Source organism: Rhinopithecus roxellana, chromosome 18 (genome assembly GCF_007565055.1).
Source record: "Rhinopithecus roxellana isolate Shanxi Qingling chromosome 18, ASM756505v1, whole genome shotgun sequence".
Classification (NCBI taxonomy): Eukaryota; Metazoa; Chordata; class Mammalia; order Primates; family Cercopithecidae; genus Rhinopithecus; species Rhinopithecus roxellana.
This window is the reverse complement of record NC_044566.1, coordinates 71,418,803-71,438,580: the sequence shown is the minus strand read 5'-3', so window position 1 is coordinate 71,438,580 and position 19,778 is coordinate 71,418,803. Positions and strand designations below refer to the sequence as shown.

Genomic DNA, 19,778 nt, shown 5'->3' with positions numbered 1-19,778 from the left:
GAGAGGCCTGGCCACATGGGAGGCACCTGCCCAAATGCCAATCTGTAAAAGGCACTAAACCATCACTAGACATACGACAAGGTGGAAGAAACGACAAGAATTCCTGCCAGGAAGAGTATGTGTTGGTGGAGTATGCAAGAAAGAATATTTAGAGCAAATGCCAGGGCATTGAATCAGTGAGTCTAGATTAAATTGCCTTCTGAGGAGAGCGGGACTGTGTTGCCGAGTGAGGTAGGTACGTTAGCAGCAGAAGTGAATTGCTGGTCTAGACTAACAATAGTCCTCCTTCTCTGCCTTATGCTGTGGAGCGCTCAGTCTTTCCTCTATGTAAATATTGGCAAACACCGTACTGTTGGCCTGTCCCGGGCACCCCCATGCCTTGGTCCAGCCCTGGTTTCCTCCAGTATGCCTGCAAAATTGCCTCTCCAACCGGGCCTCCGTATCTGCATTTCCGGGGCTGGGATCAGTATGGCTCCCACTTGGGTGGCTGAATTCTACCCGTTGGGGCAGGGTGGCCTCCTGACTTTCATGATGTGCCAGGGTTCTGTCCCCACGGTTGTGAAAAGCTACTGCTGGCTGGAGATAGAGCTGGCCTCCTATTGTGTGAAACCACGTCCTGGGACACTTCTTCTGACACACCAAGAATTCAAGCTGCTTCCCCCTTCCTGGGGGCATCCAAGGTAACCTGTAGAGCATTTAATTCTTAATATTGCATGAGCTCCACTTTGAGGCTTTTATTTTCAAATACAGAAAGAGCATACACTTGAACGGCCACACAGTCACTGTTTCTACAGGGCTGAGGCACAATCGCCATTTGGATCTGCCATCTATTGCTACATAACAAGATGTGCTAAAACGTAGTCACCCACCAGGACAATGCATTATGCTTCATGATTCTTTTAGACCTTTGGGCTAGCCTCAGCTGAGTAGTTTTCCTTCGAGTCTCACCTGGCTCTCTCATGCATCTCTAGTCCCTGGCATTTCAACTGGGTCCTTGGTGCTGGGCCTCCCTGTTCATGAGATCTTTCCTCATTCAGTAGTCTGGCCCGGGGCTTCCTTTTCCTGGGGGCAGTGGTGTTGCTAGAGTGTAATGGTGGAAGCTGCAAGGCATATTGAGGCTTAGGTTTTGGAACTCCTACAACACCGTTCTCCACATTCTATTGGTCAAAGCAAGCCCCACTCAGATTCGAGGGGTGGGAAGCAGATGCCCTCTGTGTGGAGAGGAGCACAGCCTCACCCATGGACCACACCACTGTTTCACACTTCATGTTTGCTTTTCAGTCTAGCTCTTAGGCTGGAGTTTGGCCAAGAAAATACAGTAAATAACTTATAGTAGTAAATAACAATAAATACTACATAATACCTTGACCCTTCTAAACAGTATCTGGGAGTTAAAGGAAACAACAGGCCCCAGAGTAGAGCTTTCTGTTCATATGTCACATTTTGTTTTGGGTACCTGGCAGGCATGCTGGGCAGCAGCCTCTGATGACTAACATGACACCAGCAAGGGAGGACTGCTGACCCCAAGGTTCTGAGTGCAGGCAGCGCTGCAGCTTCTTGGGACTCCTATCATAGAGGCCCTGATTTAGCACCTTTTTCTGGAGGTGCAGAGACCGTAGGGACAGATATGCTTTCGGGGAGGGAGAAAGGAAGCAACCAAGCCCTACTGACGATACAATCAATATATGTATTGGTTGACATATATTATTTTACTCAGTCCCGAGAGGTACGGTCCTCTTAACCATGCAAAAACTGATGCTTAGGTAAATTAAATACTTTCCCTAAGACCACAGAAGTGGTAAGTAAACCTGGAATTATTTGAACAGACTTGCAAACCCGACATTTAGGGCCCCCCCTGCCATGCCTTCGAACCTAAATGAAAAGAGGAGAAGGGAAAAGCATCAAGGGGAGTGTGCTAGTCTTTCCCTCCTTCTGTCCTTGGAGTTTGGCCATCTCCAAAGAATGTGAGAAGCCACTGCTACTCCAGCTTCAAGTGGCCTTGGGAGATTCCACTGCTGTATGTGACAGACACTGTTCACATCTCCAATAAGACAGAATTTTCATCATGTGGGTTTTCTTATCATAGGCATTCAAGGACCGCCCAAAACACTTAAAGCCAGAAAAGGAGCCCCAAAGCCATCAAGGACATGATTTTATGTGGACTTCCAAACTACTTTCCCAGATATGACCTTAAACCAGTTCAGATGACAAAGAACAGCATGAGACCCACACTTTATTCTAGAAAAACTCGTATCAGGCAGGTCCTAGGAAAAAGCTGGGACTGCCCTCTCACAGATGGCTTCCAGGAGTCCAATGTGGGCTCCTCTGCACCTTTCAGATCCCAGAAAGCTCACAGCTTTTCCAGAATGAAACTGAAGTACCTCAGGGAACGACCTGGAAGTGCGTTTGACCCTGAAGGCAGATGCTACATGAATTGGATAGGGGAGGACATTAACTGACCCCCAGGGAAGGGAAAGGAGTGTAAGTACTGAACATCTCAGCACAGGGCACTTTCTGTGTTAACTCAATCAGGTCTCTTCCTAGCCATCTACCGTGCACATCTGTAACTTTGTTTTATGGATTGAAACCCCAAGACTCAGGAATCCCTGCGGACTTGCTGAGGGCCACCCATTTATGAAACAGCCAAGCCACGATTCAAACCGAGGTCTTTTTAATTTTGAAATCGGGGACTCTTTCCACCACCGTTTACTCAAAATATCTTGAATGATTAAATCTAGGGATTAAAGGAAAAAGGCAAGAGTTTTGTTTTCAGGGTTTAGAATAAAAAACTGTCATATTTGTGAGAAAAGACAACCACCCAAGAGACTTTTTCTCAAACAAAGTGACCCGTCAGTCACTTTGATTTCCCTGTTTGATTGGCAGTCCTTGTATAGTGAGCAACACTGGGAGCATTTATTTAAGCCCTGTAGCCCCTGTGTCTCTCCCTCCTCCTTAGCATAGACCTACAAGAAGTCAAGAAGGAGAAAATAGTGTTTTCCTTCTTCTTTCTTGACCTGTTACTCGGAGAAGGACACTTTTTCAACCAGAATACTGTCATGTTACCAGAATCTGAGAAAAATCCTATCCTGCCACCTATTGAGGAGTTTTATCTTTCACTCCAAAGAAAATCTGGAAAGTCTGGTCAAATAGATACATGCTTTAGATGGAAATTATATAGAATGGTGTGTATACTATGTAAAAATATACATGGTGGCTATATATGTAAGAATCCACTGTTGGATTTTGGGGATTGTTTTCTTTCTCTAAGTTGGCATTAGAGAAACTAAAAATGTATGCAAACAGATGGGGAGGCAGGGATATACTAGAGAGGATTGCAAACAATTTCAAAAGGCAGTGTAAACGCTGCCAACAACATTGCATCTATGATTAATGGTATTGTGTTCTTTTTGGGAAACATTGTCTAACTCTCTTTTTCCACTTAATGTCTCCTGCTGGATCAGATTTTTGTTCTCTGCCATTCTTTGAAAATTTTTATGGCTTCAGAATCCTCTCCATAAGGAATTCTGGTACAACTAGAGAAAAATATATGTGTGGAAATTGAGTAATTGCAGTGCCCTGGAATGGACTTTGGGTACCTGTAACTTCTTGAGCGTTAGGAAATATTTGATACACATTGTTGGTGTACAAACTAAAAGTGGTTCAACCACTCACACTCCCATCCCATCCTCTGTCTTCAAAACTGGTCAATGAAAAATTCCCTATCAAAGTATTTGCTACACAAAGTCACTTAAAAGGCAAATGGGAAATTCAGGAGACTAACAGGAGTGAATTTTCCGGAATTTCTACTTCACTTTAGCCTTTTGGGACTGACATTAAACTTAGTGGTTCTATATCCAGATATATCTTTTCTTAGAGGGAGTAAAATCCTAAACTATATAGAAATAAAGTTTGCTTGATTGTTGCTATTTCTTAAATGTGCTTTGTAGTCCAAACCGATGGACATAGGATTGCCTTGCTGGAGTAATTCATTCACCATTTTGGGATAATGTTAAATACAAACTTAGGAGGGGAGGTTTAAGAAATACTCCTCTTCCAGTGATTTGGAGGGCTGTATTTTCTTTTCCTTTTCTTTTTCTTTTTCTTTTCTTTTCTTTTCTTTTTTTTTTTGAGATGGAATTTCACTTTTGTTGTCCAGGCTGGAGTGCAATGGCATGATCTCGGCTCACCACAACCTCCACCTCTCGGGTTCAGGCAATTCTCCTGCCTCAGCCTCCCGAGTAGCCGAGATTACAGGCATGCACCACCATGGCTGGCTAATATTGTATTTTTAGTAGAGACGGAATTTCTCCATGTTGATCGGGCTGGTCTCAAACTCGCACCTGTCTCGGCCTCCCAAAGTGCTGGGATTACAGGAGTGAGCCACCACACCTGGTGATGGCTGTATTTTCTCCCACAATCTCATGAGGAAAAACATGAGTCATATTAAATTTAATTTTCCTGATCCCGATTTTATAGCCAGTCATTATTCTAGATTCATACCCAGTTTCCAAGCTGAGTTCAGGCATGTGTAGAAGACTTTTATTTTATAACATTTTAATACATTCATTTAAAGATGCTCAAGGGATTATCATCAAGTAATCCATTATATTTTATTTTGAGGTATAGATATGGTTGTATTCATTGTGTTACATGTTCATCATTGAATAAGTGTTCTTATTTTTTAATTTAGCTGAGTTTTACTAAGATATATCACTTATGTTGGTGAAGAATGTGTGACTTCCTATACTAAAAGATGGGATCTTTAAAAACACAGTGTACACAGTTTGCAGGAGATCTCTATTTGTTGACTTAGATTGTCTTCCGTATTTCTTAGTATTCACCTATTCTACTTCTAAATAATATCCCCTAAGAGGCCAGCTTAGAGCTGAAAGACCTTTAAGAAGAAAGAATGTTTTTGATCCATCTTTGCAGTTGTGAATCCAGTACAGTGCCTGGCACATAATAGTCACTCAATAAATACTGGCTGGACAGACTGAAATCATATCCTGAGCCATTTCTCCAGGTCTGAGACCTTCTAGGAGTCATGGTTCCTCATTGGTTCCCCTTCTAAGTGTGTGTGTGTGTGTGTGTGTGTGTGTGTGTGTGTGTGTGTGTGTGTGTGTATAAGCAGAGGAGGTTAGGAGAAATATGCCCAGGAGCTGGCAACAATTCTCCCAATTCACAGGCGATGTTCTGTTCCTTCCATCTGGGTTATCCTCTAGGTCCAGTGACCATTTTCTCATTTTTGGCTAAGCTGACCATGTTCTCCTGACTCGACTCTAGACTCAGGATTGAGAATGAGGACTTATGCTGCCCACCTTCTACAGAATTGCTTCCCGAAAGATATTTTCCCTGAGATGAGCCTTCCTGCTAGGATGCTGTTAACTGGCTCAGCATCCTAACTATCTTCTGTGCTCAGGTTCCCAAACAGCACAGAAGATAGTTGATTGGAACCTTCAATTTCTAGGTACACCAACAAAGCCCGAGTCACTTTTAGAGCAGTCTAAAGGACTCCAGAAAGATGTTTTCTATATAATTTGGACTTCATAAACTATATCAGTAAGCTGAAAATTAACATCAGAACTTTATCACATTCAGCCTTCCAATCTCATTTCATCTCTCCCCCATTTTTATATACAAAGCAAATGATATTCTGTCATTATTTGTAATCGATTCTAAAGTTGGAAGTCTGTATGAGGAGAATAGATAAGGCTTTGTATTGTTTTTTTTTAATTTTTTAATTTTTTATTTTTTGAGATGGAGTCTTGCTCTGTCACCCAGGCTGGAGTGCAGTGGCGGGATCTCGGCTCACTGCAAGCTCCGCCTCCCGGGTTTACGCCATTCTCCTGCCTCAGCCTCCTGAGTAGCTGGGACTACAGGCACCCGCCACCTTGCCTGGCTAGTTTTTTGTATTTTTAGTAGAGACGGGGTTTCACTGTGTTAGCCAGGATGGTCTCGATCTCCTGACCTTGTGATCCGCCCACCTCGGCCTCCCAAAGTGCTGGGATTACAGGCTTGAGCCACCACGCCCGGCCAAGGCTTTGTATTGTTATAACTTTGTATTGGTTGCACAGATAGTTACTATTTCTGCCATTGTTTTGTCACCTGGAATGTGAACATTTTGGTTGAAAATGATTTCCTCTTGGCCCTGGGCCATGTGTGGTACTGGCTAGGTGAACTGCCAAAAGGAAGGGCACGTTAAGAACATGAAGTCCTGGCTAATGCATCCTATCTGACAGTCCTCATTCATTCCCTCATTGCTGAGTCTCCACCCCGATCATCTTCCAGGGTGCTGTGTTTCAACAAGCACAACATGACCTGAATATGTATCTAAAGCATGATTACTTGTGGCTTTTTTCCCAGTAGCAAGTGAAGTCAGGTAGACCCCAGACAAAAAATATGCGAACCAGAGCATTGAAAGAAGATGATAGAGCTTTCTCCTCCCAGCATAGAGGCTGAGGAAAACAGAGTTGTGAGAAATAAGGAAATGTATGTGAAACTGTTAGAAGAAAACAACTGTTTAAAAGGGAAGATGAAGCTTACAGAGTGGGAGGATGTGGAAGTCTTTGAAGGAGAAAGAGACTCTGCTGTTTCTTTTAGCAAATACACATTGATTCTTCAGGTCTCACCTTCAACTTTATTCTTCTAATAAAAGACTCTCACTCCCTGGGCTGAGTGAGGTACCTCCACACCTGGCACTTCCCCATGATAACACACAAATATAATGTAATTTTCTAGTTCTTTAAGCAGAAATTATTTTTATGCATCATTACATATATATCTACATAGACTTATTTATCTGTTGTTCATGCTAAGCTATAAACACTGTAAAGGAAGCAACCACGTTTGTCTTGTTCATATACCTCTTGGTATATGTTCAAAAAATTAAATGAAAGAGTAAATGTTGAGGTTAAAGATGGAAAAATAAACAAGGTAAGGGAGTGAAAGAAAGGGGTCATATAGAGAATGTAGTGCAGGGAAAAACCAGGATTGGCTGATGGTAAAAGAGAGATAAGAAGCATAGGTAAATGAGGACAGGGTTCCCAGACTCCTGGAATTGCACCGGAGAGTCCAACCCTTCACCCAGTTCATCAGCCTCATCCAAAGGAGGTGGTGGCTTAATTTCACGGGAACAGCTTCAGCATTGGGCACCTGACTGCCTTTCCACAGAGCTGTTCCTTTTGGTTTTATGTAACTTCTGCTTACTGGTTTTGGTTTTGTCCTCCAGAATGAGCTGATTCATAAGTTATTTAAAAGCTGTTAGGTTGGTGGCCAACTGATAACAGAAATTGTTGTTTTTCTTCTATCAGAGATATAATGTCTTGGATGATTTTTTTTTTTTTTTTTTTAAAAAGGCGAATTTCTAGAAATAAAGTTCTAGGTAGAGTAATGAAGGTGTATGAGTATACATGCCCTGAGAATGAAAACCAGCATTCCCCAGGCATTGAATACAAACCACTCTAAAGTCTTCTGCGGGTATTTGTAAGGAAGGCCTTAATACCACATGCCAAAATGAGTGAAAAGTTTTATTTGGTAAATTATTTCTTTTAAAAATTGAGATACTGCTGGTGAAAATGCACTGCTTTTAATAGATTACTTTTCCTTCCAGAACCTTGACTCTCAGCAAAACTTGTATAACATGAATTTCATCTAAGATAAGATTTTTTGAAGTTTTTGAAATCTTAGGAAAGCACAGTTCTTACAAATATTTACTACATGAAGGATGTCTTAAGAAAATGTGAAATTAGAAAAACCCAGAATAAAAACTAACAGTTTAATCAACATGTCCACCCCATTTTCTAAGTATGATTTATCTCCAAAATACGTGTAATGAAAGGCAATTATATTTCAAAGTGTTTAACTTAGAAGGAACTGATTTTGATAATAGAAAACACAATCGTCAAGAATTGCATTTAATGAGTCTTAGAAATTTGCTAATGTAGCTTTCAAAAACTCAATTCCCCCATGATGGATAACTTTATTACACAGTCTTGGCCATTTAAATCTCAAAGGTCAGAGGGTTTGTATATATTATTGGTTGCAAAGATAGAAATCTTCTCAACTTTCCTGTAAGTGAGTGAATTTAAAGTATACCCTTTATGAATAGTCTAAAGGACTCCAGAAAGATGTTTTCTATATAATTTGGACTTCATAAACTGCATCAAAGTAAGCTGAAAATTAACATCAGAACTTTATCACATTCAGCCTTCCAATTTCATTTCATCTCTCCCCCATTTTTATATACAAAGCAAATGATATTCTGTCATTATTTGTAATCGATTCTAAAGTTGGAAGTCTGTATGAGGAGAATAGATAAGGTTTGGTACTGTTATAATAACACTTTTGGCTTTTCTGGCATGAATAGCTACAGTGCTAGGGTGCACACTTGTCTGTCTCCCTGTTTGCCAGCCTTTCTTCTTCATTTTATTATACAAAAATGTGAAGGCACTATTTGGGAATCAAACTAGAAACTTGAAAAATATGCATTTTATGGTAATTTAATATCATCACATTACAGCTCCATGACATATTCCTTTTTTTCCAGAAGGAACTGTGTGTGGATCTGAAGATTATGTCACATGACAGGTTATATGATGTAGCTGAATAAAATTTAAAAGTTCCAATTCCCACTTGTATATTTTAAGCGTTCCATGGCAAGCTCCTATACTGAATTGATAAAATATCTCCCAGATCTTTTCTGTGAGACTTTCCTTCTAAGGGAACCCACAGGGATCCACACAAATGATAAATCCATAACATTGAAACATGCTGTCATCATCTCTATAGATGCCTGGAACTTTGACACTGGACAGTAATGAAAGCAGAGTATTTGGTAAAATATCTGGACATAGACCAAACTGTAATCCTAATGCTATGTGAAACAGAAAAATTTTCCATTTTAGATTGCGAGTCACATGCATTCCATACTATGCTTCCAAACTGGGTAATTGTTTATTTTAAGAGAACATGGAGGATGCCTTTGGCAGAACTGAAATTTGCAATCCTAAATAATTTAGAGATTAGAAGTCTAACGTTAAGGGAGTTCAAGCATTTTATTAGGACTACTACTCTTAATAATACAACTCTATGCAAATGCTCTTGCAGCTAAAAGCATTTTGTCACTGATCAGATTCTATGATTCTAAAGAGGATGCACAAATTGATAAAAAAAAATTAACAAATTACTTTAAAAACTCAGTTGCTTTCATTAAGCCACGTGTATATTTAGTCTCACATACTCTAAGTGTGTTTATCGAAATGGCACCTCCACTGAGCAATCAGTTATCATGTGTCTTCCAGGTGTTCACAATTGGAAAATATGTATATTCCGGCCTGAAGCAACTTCTGAGTAGCATAACACTACTGGCAATTATGATCCATTCTATAAGACATGACATCAGACCTCAGTTTCCCCGCAGACCTCTGAACAGTGACATTGGATAAGAACATAAGCCTGTGGCGAGTATGCTTCAAATGTAACAAGTGCTCTGCCATTGATAGAGAAAACAGAGACGTGTCCAAGCCCTGCCTAACAGACAAAACGTTCCTCCATGCATTTTTAGGGTATAAAGAGTGTTTTCTCTGTTCATGGCCCTTTGCATAACCAGACGAAGGTCTACCAGACTTCTCTACCGAGTATTTTACGAGTTATGTCTTGTGCCCTGTCAACCAGATCTTGACCTTTGCCCTAGGCAGCTCAGATAACTTTCATGACATCGTATGGTAAACTGAAATGACATATTGTTAGACAGCTCTGTGGAGGTGGGTTTTGAACTCATTTAATAACTGACTAGTGGTGTAGGAGTAGAGCAGTTTTTGGGAAAAGGTAACTCCTTGGCCAGCAGGAGATTTCTCCCAAACCAACCTTAATTAACTCTGATGTCACATGAAAAGGAGTTGTGCATGGCTGTGGGTCATTGGAAGGGTAGGCCCCTGATGGTAGCCTAGTGACAGGCCTAATGATCAATGAATGTGCCCTGTTAAACTGTGACCCACAGAGAAGGCAGTGTCAAGTAAAAAGCTCAGAGAGGCACGCGGAAGACGTGTTCCCCTCATAAACATTGACAATAGGAATGTTGATGGTATTAGAGCATTTTTTCCTGGTAAACATTTTAAACCACACAGATTTTTTTCCTTTTAAATAACTTTTATGAAGCTTAAGGAAAAATGAGTAAAGTCAATGACTCATGTATGGATGGGATGAAAACTGTCCAAGTTCTGATGATTTTAGACTTTGGCCACTTCAGTGGCTAACAGTGTGATGTCTTTTGTGCCAAGAGCTACAAAACCTATTTATAGGTTTCATTGACAGACAATTAAAATATGAATTGTAAGACAGCCTTAAAACAAACAAACCAGAGCAGAATTATTGAAATGAACATAATTGCGGAGAAGTGCCAATGCCAATTGCTGACGTTAAACATTTATGTAATTTCTTGATTTATTTTTTGACACAAGACATAAATGGATTCAAGACATAAATGCTGTATACACGACTATTTTGAATGTTCTATTCAGGCTTTGAGATCAGAGACTTCACATATTGAATCAAATAGTTTAGGGATTACTTAGAATGGCAAAACCTCTAAAGCAAGAAATCAGTGTGGTAAAATAGTGAGTTTAATATACTCTAAAGATTTAAAGGAAAAAGTAGGTTCCTAGGATTAGAAACTTTCTACAAACTAAATGTAATGTTGCTGGACAGCAGCTGCCTAAACATTCAGTGCTATTGTGGACCTTGAAGACCAATAACATAATTACTCTAAAATAAAATATTAGGTATTTGTAAAGGTGCCCATGTGAAAGTCACAAATAATCTTATCTGCATCAGGGATTAGTCAGCAGTGAGTCAGAGCCTCATACTCTTGCCACATACAAGTCAATTTCTAAATCCCCGCCTAGAAAGAGCTTTCCCTAAGCCTAAGCTGAATGAAAAATGTAATTAAAGCACACACCAAAAACCTCTTCTAGTTCTACATCAACCTCCCCACCACCACTCAAACAAACTTGAAGTTTTCATGGAGAGAAAAGTGTATGCATGCGTGTCAGCAGGCATGTGTGTGTGTGTGCGTGCGTGTGTGTGTGTATTTCTGTGCACATTCTTTCTTTACATTCTTTCTTGATTTAAGGCCAATTGTTTTGGAAGACAAACCTGACATTTTAAAAATTAATATCATTGCTAATTGTGAGACGTAAAAAATATGCTTTCAGTTCATACAAGTCCCCATGGCTTTCACATCATCTGTTTAGTCTGTTGGTGGATAGAATATGAACTCTCTGGCCTTTCTCCATCATTCTGGAAGTGAGAGGAGATGGGACATTATAATGCTCTTCATCAAAGCATGGTCCCTGTCAGCATGGCTGGTAGTGTAGTCTCCATTTAATGTGGTAATTTTAATCTAGGCATTCACTTATAATGTCCACTTCATATTATCTGATAAATACGTGGATAGAGATACGACACAGAACGAAGAGTTAACTTTTTTGTTAAGTTTCAGAGTCCTATAAGAATTAGCATCGCGGCCGGGCGCGGTGGCTCAAGCCTGTAATCCCAGCACTTTGGGAGGCCGAGACGGGCGGATCACGAGGTCAGGAGATCGAGACCATCCTGGCTAACACGGTGAAACCCCGTCTCTACTAAAAATACAAAACCTAGCCGGGCGAGGTGGCGGGCGCCTGTAGTCCCAGCTACTCGGGAGGCTGAGGCAGGAGAATGGCGTAAACCCGGGAGGCGGAGCTTGCAGTGAGCTGAGATCGGGCCACTGCACTCCAGCCCGGGCGACAGAGCGAGACTCCGCCTCAAAAAAAAAAAAAAAAAAAAAAAGAATTAGCATCGCAAATAAAAATGTTAGTAGCTTCTGGAAATTTGCAATTGCATTCTTAACCCTTCTCCCACCCTTGCCACGAACCACAAAGATTCTATGAGATTTAGTCTATGAGACTTAGGCCTTTAATAAGCTACCTCTTAAAGAAAGAATATTTTCTCTTATTGTGAATTATGTTTAATTAACTTCGAACAACCTTTGTAAAAGGCTCATGATCTTAAATTCAAATTTTAGGAACACGATACTTGGGGATCTCTGTTTAGATAAAGAGGCCATTTATCATGCAGGATTATGTACTACTGAAAATGCAGTATGCAAAATCAAAGACAGATGCATTTCATTGGAAATAAATGAAATAAATGGAATATACAGAGCTTTAAGTTAAAAACAAATAAATTAGAAATAAAAAAATTGATAGAAAAGGAAACACTGGATTTATTCAGAGAGTCTTAGCGACATAATTTGTTAAAAATTTCAATTTAAATAGGGAAAATTCAAAAATGCAATTAGGAGTGATTTAAAACTAACACTAAATTAAATTGAAAAGACTGTAATGGGGGAGGGAACAGTAAGTTTTTTGCAACATGTTTGTAAGCCTCTACTATTAGGTAGTGATGTTACGGAACATGAAGGAAAAATTAGGCCTCTAAAATCAGCCTTCTAAAGTTTTAAGCTGGAGAAACAACTAGTGTAAAATCTCACACTGATGGGGTCATATGTGGCAACAAATTTCAAAATAACTGGATATTCTAGGCTTTCAACAGAACTCTGTGATTACTTTAGTCATAAGTTGTTGGGTTTTTAAAAATAGCAACCTTATTGAGATAAAGCTCACATACTATAGGAGGCCAGAATATGACACCTCAAAATACGACTCTAAGAGACAAGAATATTAAAGTATATAATTCAGTGGTTTTCAGTCCATTCAGGAGTTGTGCAACCATCACCATTAATCTAATTTTAGAACATTTTCATCACCCCCAAAAGAAACCCCACGCTGATTATCAGTCACTCTCCATCCTCCTCCCACCAAGCCCTGGCAACCACTAATGTACCTTCCTGTCTCCAGGATTTGCCTGTTCTGAACATTTCAGATAAATGGAATCATACAATATGTGGCCATTTGTGACTGACTTCTTTTACTTAGCACAATGATTTGTGGGGTTTGTGTGTGTGTGTGTGTGCATGTGTGTGTGGTTATTTTGTTTTGTTTTGTTTTTGAGACAGAGTTTGTGTCGCCCAGGCTAGAGTGCAGTGGTGCAATCTCGGCTCACTGAAATCTCCTCCAGGTTCAAGCAGTTCTCATGCCTCAGCCTCCCGGGTAGCTGGGATTACAGGTGCATGCCACCACACCTGGTTAATTTTTGTATTTTTAGTAAAAATCGGATTTCACCATGTTGGCCAAACTGGTCTCGAACTCCTGACCTCAGGATGCACCTGCCTCGGCCTCCTAAAGTGCTGGGATTACAGATGTGTGCCACCGTGCCTGGCCTGTTTTTGTTTTTTAACAATAAAACTAGAGGAACTTATTTTCTCATAATTCTGGAAGCTGGAAGTTTGAGATCACGGAGATCAAGGTGCTGGCAGGTCTGGTTTCTCCTGAGACATCTCTCTGTGGCTAGCAGACAGCTGCTTTCTCCTTGTATGCTTACGTGACTTTTTCTCTGTGCGCCAGCATGTTTTCAAGATCATCTATGTGGCAGCACATATCAGCATTTCTTTTTACTGCCAAATAATACTCCATTGTAAGGATCTGCCATATTTTATTTACCCATTCATCAACTGATGGACATTGGGTTCGTTCTTTCTTTTCTCTTTTTCTTTCTTTCTCCCCTTCCTTCCTTCCTTCCTTCCTTCCTTCCTTCCTTCCTTCCTTCCTTCCTTCCTTCCCTTTCCTTCTTTCTTTCTCTTTCTTTCTTTCTTTCCCTCTCTCTCTCTCTCTCTTTCTTTCCCTCCCTCCCTCCCTCCTTCCTTCCTTCCTTCCTTCTCTCTTTCTTTCGATGGAGTCTCGCTCTGTCACCAGGCTGGAGTGCAATTGCGCAGTCTTGGCTCACTGCAATCTCCGCCTCCCGGGTTCAAGTCATTCTCCTGCCTCAGTCTCCCGAGTAGCTGGGACTACAGGTGCGCACCACCATGTTTGGCTAATTTTTGTATTTTTAATAGAGATGGGGTTTCACCATGTTGGCCAAGCTGGTCTCGAACTCCTAACCTCAGGTGATCCACCCTCCTCCACCTCCCAAAGTGCTGGGATCACAGGCCTGGGTTGTTTCTATTTGGCTGTCATAGGTCATACTGCTGTGGACATTGTGCGAAAGTTTTTATGTGAACAGACGTTTTCATCTGCCTTGGATAGATACCCAGGAGTGCAATTGTTGAGTCATGTGTTTAAATTATGATCAACTCTATGTTTAACAATTCGAGGAACTGCCATACTGTTTGCCAAAGTGGGTTGCACCATTTAAAAATCCTACCTGCAATGTAAGAAGGTTCCAATTTCTCCACATTCTCACCAACACTTGTTCTTATCTGTCTTTTCTTATTGAAGCTTTCCCAGTCGGCATGAAGTGGTGTCTCCCTGTGTTTTTTATTTGCATGTTCCTGATGACTAATGATGTCCTTTATCTTTTCATGGGCTTATTGGTCATTTATATATCTTCTTTGAGAAGGGGTCTATTCAGAGCCTTGGTTGATTTTTAAAATTGGGCTATTGTCTTTTTACCAACCATAAGTCTTTTTTAAATGTGATTTCTAACTTACACATTGTTATCAATTACTGTGATCCCAGGATCAGAATTTTTAGCTGAAAAGGATTATAAAAACCGAAGTCTAACCTCCTGTGTTGACAGATGAAGAATCGGAGGCTTAATGTGACCTGCCCATGGCCACAACAGAACTCGCCAGTGGCAGAGCTAGGGAGATTAATGACTTATAATAAAAAAAGGGGAAAACACAGATGTTTCATGATTTATATTCAAATAAAGCTCCTTTCTTACAGAGAATAACCCTAGACTTCAGTAGAATAAGGGGCACCAAAGTGGCATCTGGTGGGAGAGAAATCAGGGAATTTGTCTTGAAGTTGGGTTCGACCAGCTAGAACACTGTTTATTTAGATTAGTAACAATAGCAGTTTTCTAAACATACTCTTAGTCAGACTTTACATTGAGAGTCTTGAGTTTTAAAGGTGACCTCAAGGCTGTCTGGTTCATAATGACCCCTCTAGTGGGAGCTGGCTCTTCCAGTATCCATCATGGTAGCTTTGAAGAGCATTTGAAGAAGGAACCTCAATCATGTGGGCTTTGGATTTGGTTGCAAAATAAAGCCATCCTTTACTTGGATATGTATTTACCCTTCCCATTGAAGTCAAAGAAAAACAACATTCCATTTTGCCTAATGAAACTAAGGTGGGAAATTAAGTGTGGCATTTTAGAACAGTCTATGTATAGGCTTTCTATGTGAGGTTTTAGCATGTGGGAAAGGAGAGGGATTTGTGTCAAAGAGTCATAAAGTTCTGTTCCACCTGCCAGATAATACAGAACAGAAAAACAACAAAGAAAATACTCCGATAAGATCAATATAGGCCGGGCGCGGTGGCTCACGCCTGTAATCTCAGCATTTTGGGAGGCCGAGGCAGGCGGATCACAAGGTCAGGAGTTCGAGACCATCCTGCCTAACAAGGTGAAACCCCGTCTCTACTAAAAATACAAGAAAATTAGCTGGGCATGGTGGCGGCGCCTATAGTCCCAGCTACTCAGGAGGCTGAGGCAGGAGAATGGTGTGAACCCGGGAGCCGGAGGTTGCAGTGAGCCGAGATCACGCCACTGTACTCCAGCCTGGGTGACAGAGCGAAACTCCGTCTCATAAAGAAAAAAAAAGATCAATACAAAGTGTCAGTGTTCAAATAAGTCCATGTTCACATGTTGGTTTTTTAATGCTATTAGCTTACACTGCTTGACCTTAACAGTTTTTCTAACAAAGTAGCATGGGATAAAGCCCATTTTCATGCTGTGTGTTGAGTTTTTTTTGTTTTGTTTTATTTAAACATTAATTTTCCTGATGTAAGGAGATCTGTATGCCTCTTATGATTATATTGTAACTGACTTTGATGAAAACAGTAGTTCACAGAAGGGACAAGATCGTTTATTGGGAGGACAAAAATCATTCTTTTAAATCAGATTTCTAGGCTGCCATGTAAAGCAGTGGAAAGTTCTGATCCCCATCTGAGCTTCATTGCTAAACTATAGCACTCCACCCTTGAAAATGAAATAGCCTGTGGATTTATTATCTAAATGGGCAATATGACTCTGAGCTACTGAGATGACCAAGCTGAGTTCCCCATGCTGTGACTATGCACGTGTTTATGGGCATGTACATACATATCTATCTTTATAGAAATCACCAATAAGATGGGCAAGTGTCTAGCATGCAGTAGATGCTAAAGCAAATGTTGAATCTTTGTTACTCCGATAGGTATATGGACATTAAACTGCCTCAAAGAAATGTTTTTTTTTTTTTTTTTTTTTTTTGAGACGGAGTCTTGCTCTGCCGCCCAGGCTGGAGTGCAGTGGCCGGCTCTCAGCTCACTGCAAGCTCCGCCTCCCGGGTTCACGCCATTCTCCTGTCTCAGCCTCCCGAGTAGCTGGGACTACAGGCGCCCGCCTCGTCGCCCGGCTAGTTTTTCGTATTTTTTAGTAGAGACGGGGTTTCACCGTATTAGCCAGGATGGTCTCGATCTTCCGACCTCGTGATCCGCCCGTCTCGGCCTCCCAAAGTGCTGGGATTACAGGCTTGAGCCACCGCGCCCGGCAGAAATGTTTTAAGGTCTAATAATGTGAATTCAAAACATTTGAGAAATAAATATTTTCACTTTCCCTTTTTCTTATTCATTTTCCTGTTAAACTATAATCTTGACACTTCCAATAACCTTTATGAGATTCTAGTTTCCTATTAACTGAAGGATAGTGATGCACTCGAAATCACCAGTTACTTGGAAATTTGTTTCCTTAGCCTTCTGTTTTCCTTTGTTTTGGTTAACTATTTTTTATCTAGCTTCCTCATTCCAAGTGCAAAATTCACTGATATTACTGGAGACAAATTATATAGCAACATTTTTTTAGAATAACCCCATTTTTGTCAGTGTCTTTTAACCACTCAGTTATGTTGTCTTCTTCTGGTTGGGGGACAGCGTGGGGAGTGCAGACAGGAACAAGTAGAGGGCACACTGTTTAAGAGATCTTCTGTAAATAGAACTTCTTGTCGGGCGCAATGGCTCACTCCTGTAATCCTAGCACTTTGGGAAGCCAAGGTAGGTGGATCACCTGAGATCAGGAGTTTGAGACCAGCCTGGCCAACATGACGAAACCCCGTCTCTACTAAAAATCTAAAAATTAGCTGGGTGTGGTGGCACACGCCTGTAATCACCGCTACTTGGAAGGCTGGGGCAGGAGAATCGCTTGAACCCAGGAGGCGGAGGCTGCAGTGAGCCGAGACTGTGCCATTGCACTCCAGCCTGGGTGACAAGAGTGAAACTCCATCTCAAAAATAAATAAATAAATAAATAAATAAATAAATAAATAAATAAAGAGCACTTCTCTCAGCTGGGCTTTGGGTGGTTCTTTGAAGTTAGCGGTTTCCTCTGATGAGGGTCAGGAGTACTGGTGTTCTAGGTTGCTGATAAAGAAAGATTTATATGATCTGGAAACCAAGATGTAGGCAGTAGGATTTACTTCATGTCACAAACAGGGGAACTGCTTCTTTTCCTGGACGGGAGCGCTCAGCATCTCCAGACAGACCACAGAGATAACTACAAGTAATGCCAGAATTTTCCACAGGAAGCTTCGATGGATCTTTTCCAGCACATGAACAATTGCTCAATTAAATCCCCAGAGTTCCATGCCATAAAGAAGGGCAGAAACTCTTCTGGCATAGAAGTTTCTCAGGGCGGGTGTTATCCATTGCTGGCTGTGGCTTTAGAAAAGCCTGGCGTTTCCACAGATCCCTGATTTCAGGCTACATGTTGCCTCAAGAAACTCATAAAGATGAGTGAAAATATGTTCCTAGGTACCTGGAGGGGTTGACTTGATCTAGGAGGTTATCTGATAGACCAATGGGATCCATATGAAGTAGGGATTTTAATTTAGTTAATATTCCGCAATTTTATTTAGGAGTACTTTGATACCAGGATCTACGGTCTATAAAAGTTACTTTTAAGATATTAATTTCTGCTGGGCTCATGCCTGTAATCCCAGCACTTTGGGAAGCTGAGGCGGGTGGATCACCTGAGGTCAGGAGTTCGAGACCAGCCTGACAAACATGACAAAACCCCATCTCTACTAAAAATACAAAAAATTAGCCACACTGATGACACGCACCTGTAGTCCCAGCTACTCAGGAGGCTGAGGCACAAGAATCACTTGAACCTGGCAGGCGGAGGTTGCAGAGTGAGCCAAGATTGCACCAAGGCACTCGAGCCTGGGAGAAAAAGTGAAACTCTGTCTCAAAAATAAAATAAAAATTTAAAGGATATTAATTTATATCGTCAGCAATACCAGAAAAGCACGTGTTAATTTAATATCTTTGAAATTATATACCCAGCAAAATATTCTGACGGAAGCAGGGGGAGGGGAAGTGATTCTCCTAGATGTCGGTGACAGTGGGCATCTGCCACGTGCCAGGCAGCAAGCCAGCCTCTTCCACAGCACAGCACTGAATGCACACACCGTGCCTGTGAGGTGGCTCGCAGGCTTTCCATTTCCACTCATGAGGAGCCTGAGGAGCAGCAAATTAAGTGATGCCAAGGTCATGCAGTCAGTAGGTGGAAAAGCTAAGCCTCAGACGCAGATCTTCTAACTGAATCCAGCTTTCTTTGAGATAGTCAAACCCAAGAGAAACGCTGGAGAGCACTGCTGGGCATAACCAGGGTATTTGACACACGCATCTCATCTCACAGATCTGTGACCTAATGGTAAAGCCTGCATGACCATTCACTTCGAGCTTCTACCTTTGCTTCCCCTGTTTAAACTGATTTTTTAAAGTAAAACTATGCCCCGAGATTGATGCCAAATACTAAGTTTTCCTCCCTCCAAGAATATCTTTCTTCTCTCCTGCTAACTTCTATTCCCGCCTAAGGAACGCTAATCCTGGGTCCCTCATCCCCTGCCTTTCGGAGGCATTGCAGCTGCCTGGGAAGAGGGGAGGAGGAGGAGGCTGGTGAAGAAGAGGGAGAAGGAGAAGAGAGAGTGAGGGATGAGGGGAGGAGGGAGGCGAGAGAGATCCTTACTGATAGTATTCTGATTGGTCAACAAGAGCTTCAAGGCAGGCTCAGCCTCTGTAGCACGTATGGTTCAAAAAATCATGAGGCTGTCTGTTAGGCTATTCTTGCATTGCTGTAAAGAAGTATCTGAGGCTTGGTAATTTATTAAGAGGTATAATTGACTCACAGTTCTCCAGGCTGTACAAGCATGGTGCTAGCATCTGCTCGCCTTCTGGTGAGGCCTCAGGGAGCCCTTACTCATGTCAAAGGCAAAACAGGAGCAGGTGTATCACATGGTGACGGCAGGAACAAGAGAAGCGGGGAGGTGCCACACACTTTTAAATAATCAGATCTAAACGACAGCACCATGCCATGCATGAGGGATCCACCCCGTGACCCAAACACCTCCCACCAGGCCGCACCTCCAGCACTGAGGAGTATAATTCAACATCAGCACTGGAGGGTCAGATCCAAGCTGTATGAGGCTGGGACTGTGAGAAATGGAAGGTCAGAGATTTCAAGGTCATCTAGTCCAATCTCTTTTTTTTTACAGATAAGAGAGCTGAGATCTGGAAAGAGAGATGACTTGTCTAGGGTGACTTACTAGTCACTAAAATGGATGTCATTATTACATCATACAGAGATGTGTAGATTTTAAAGCACTTTCACCACCTCACTTCATTGCCTCACAACAGTCCTCTGTGA

General features: G+C 41.4%; 1 protein-coding gene across 4 annotated transcripts in view; it reads left to right on the top strand.

The window, feature by feature from the left end:
- Window positions 1-19,778, top strand: part of FLT1 (fms related tyrosine kinase 1) — a 198,852-nt gene that overhangs the window by 8,267 nt on the left and 170,807 nt on the right. The window lies entirely within an intron of this gene.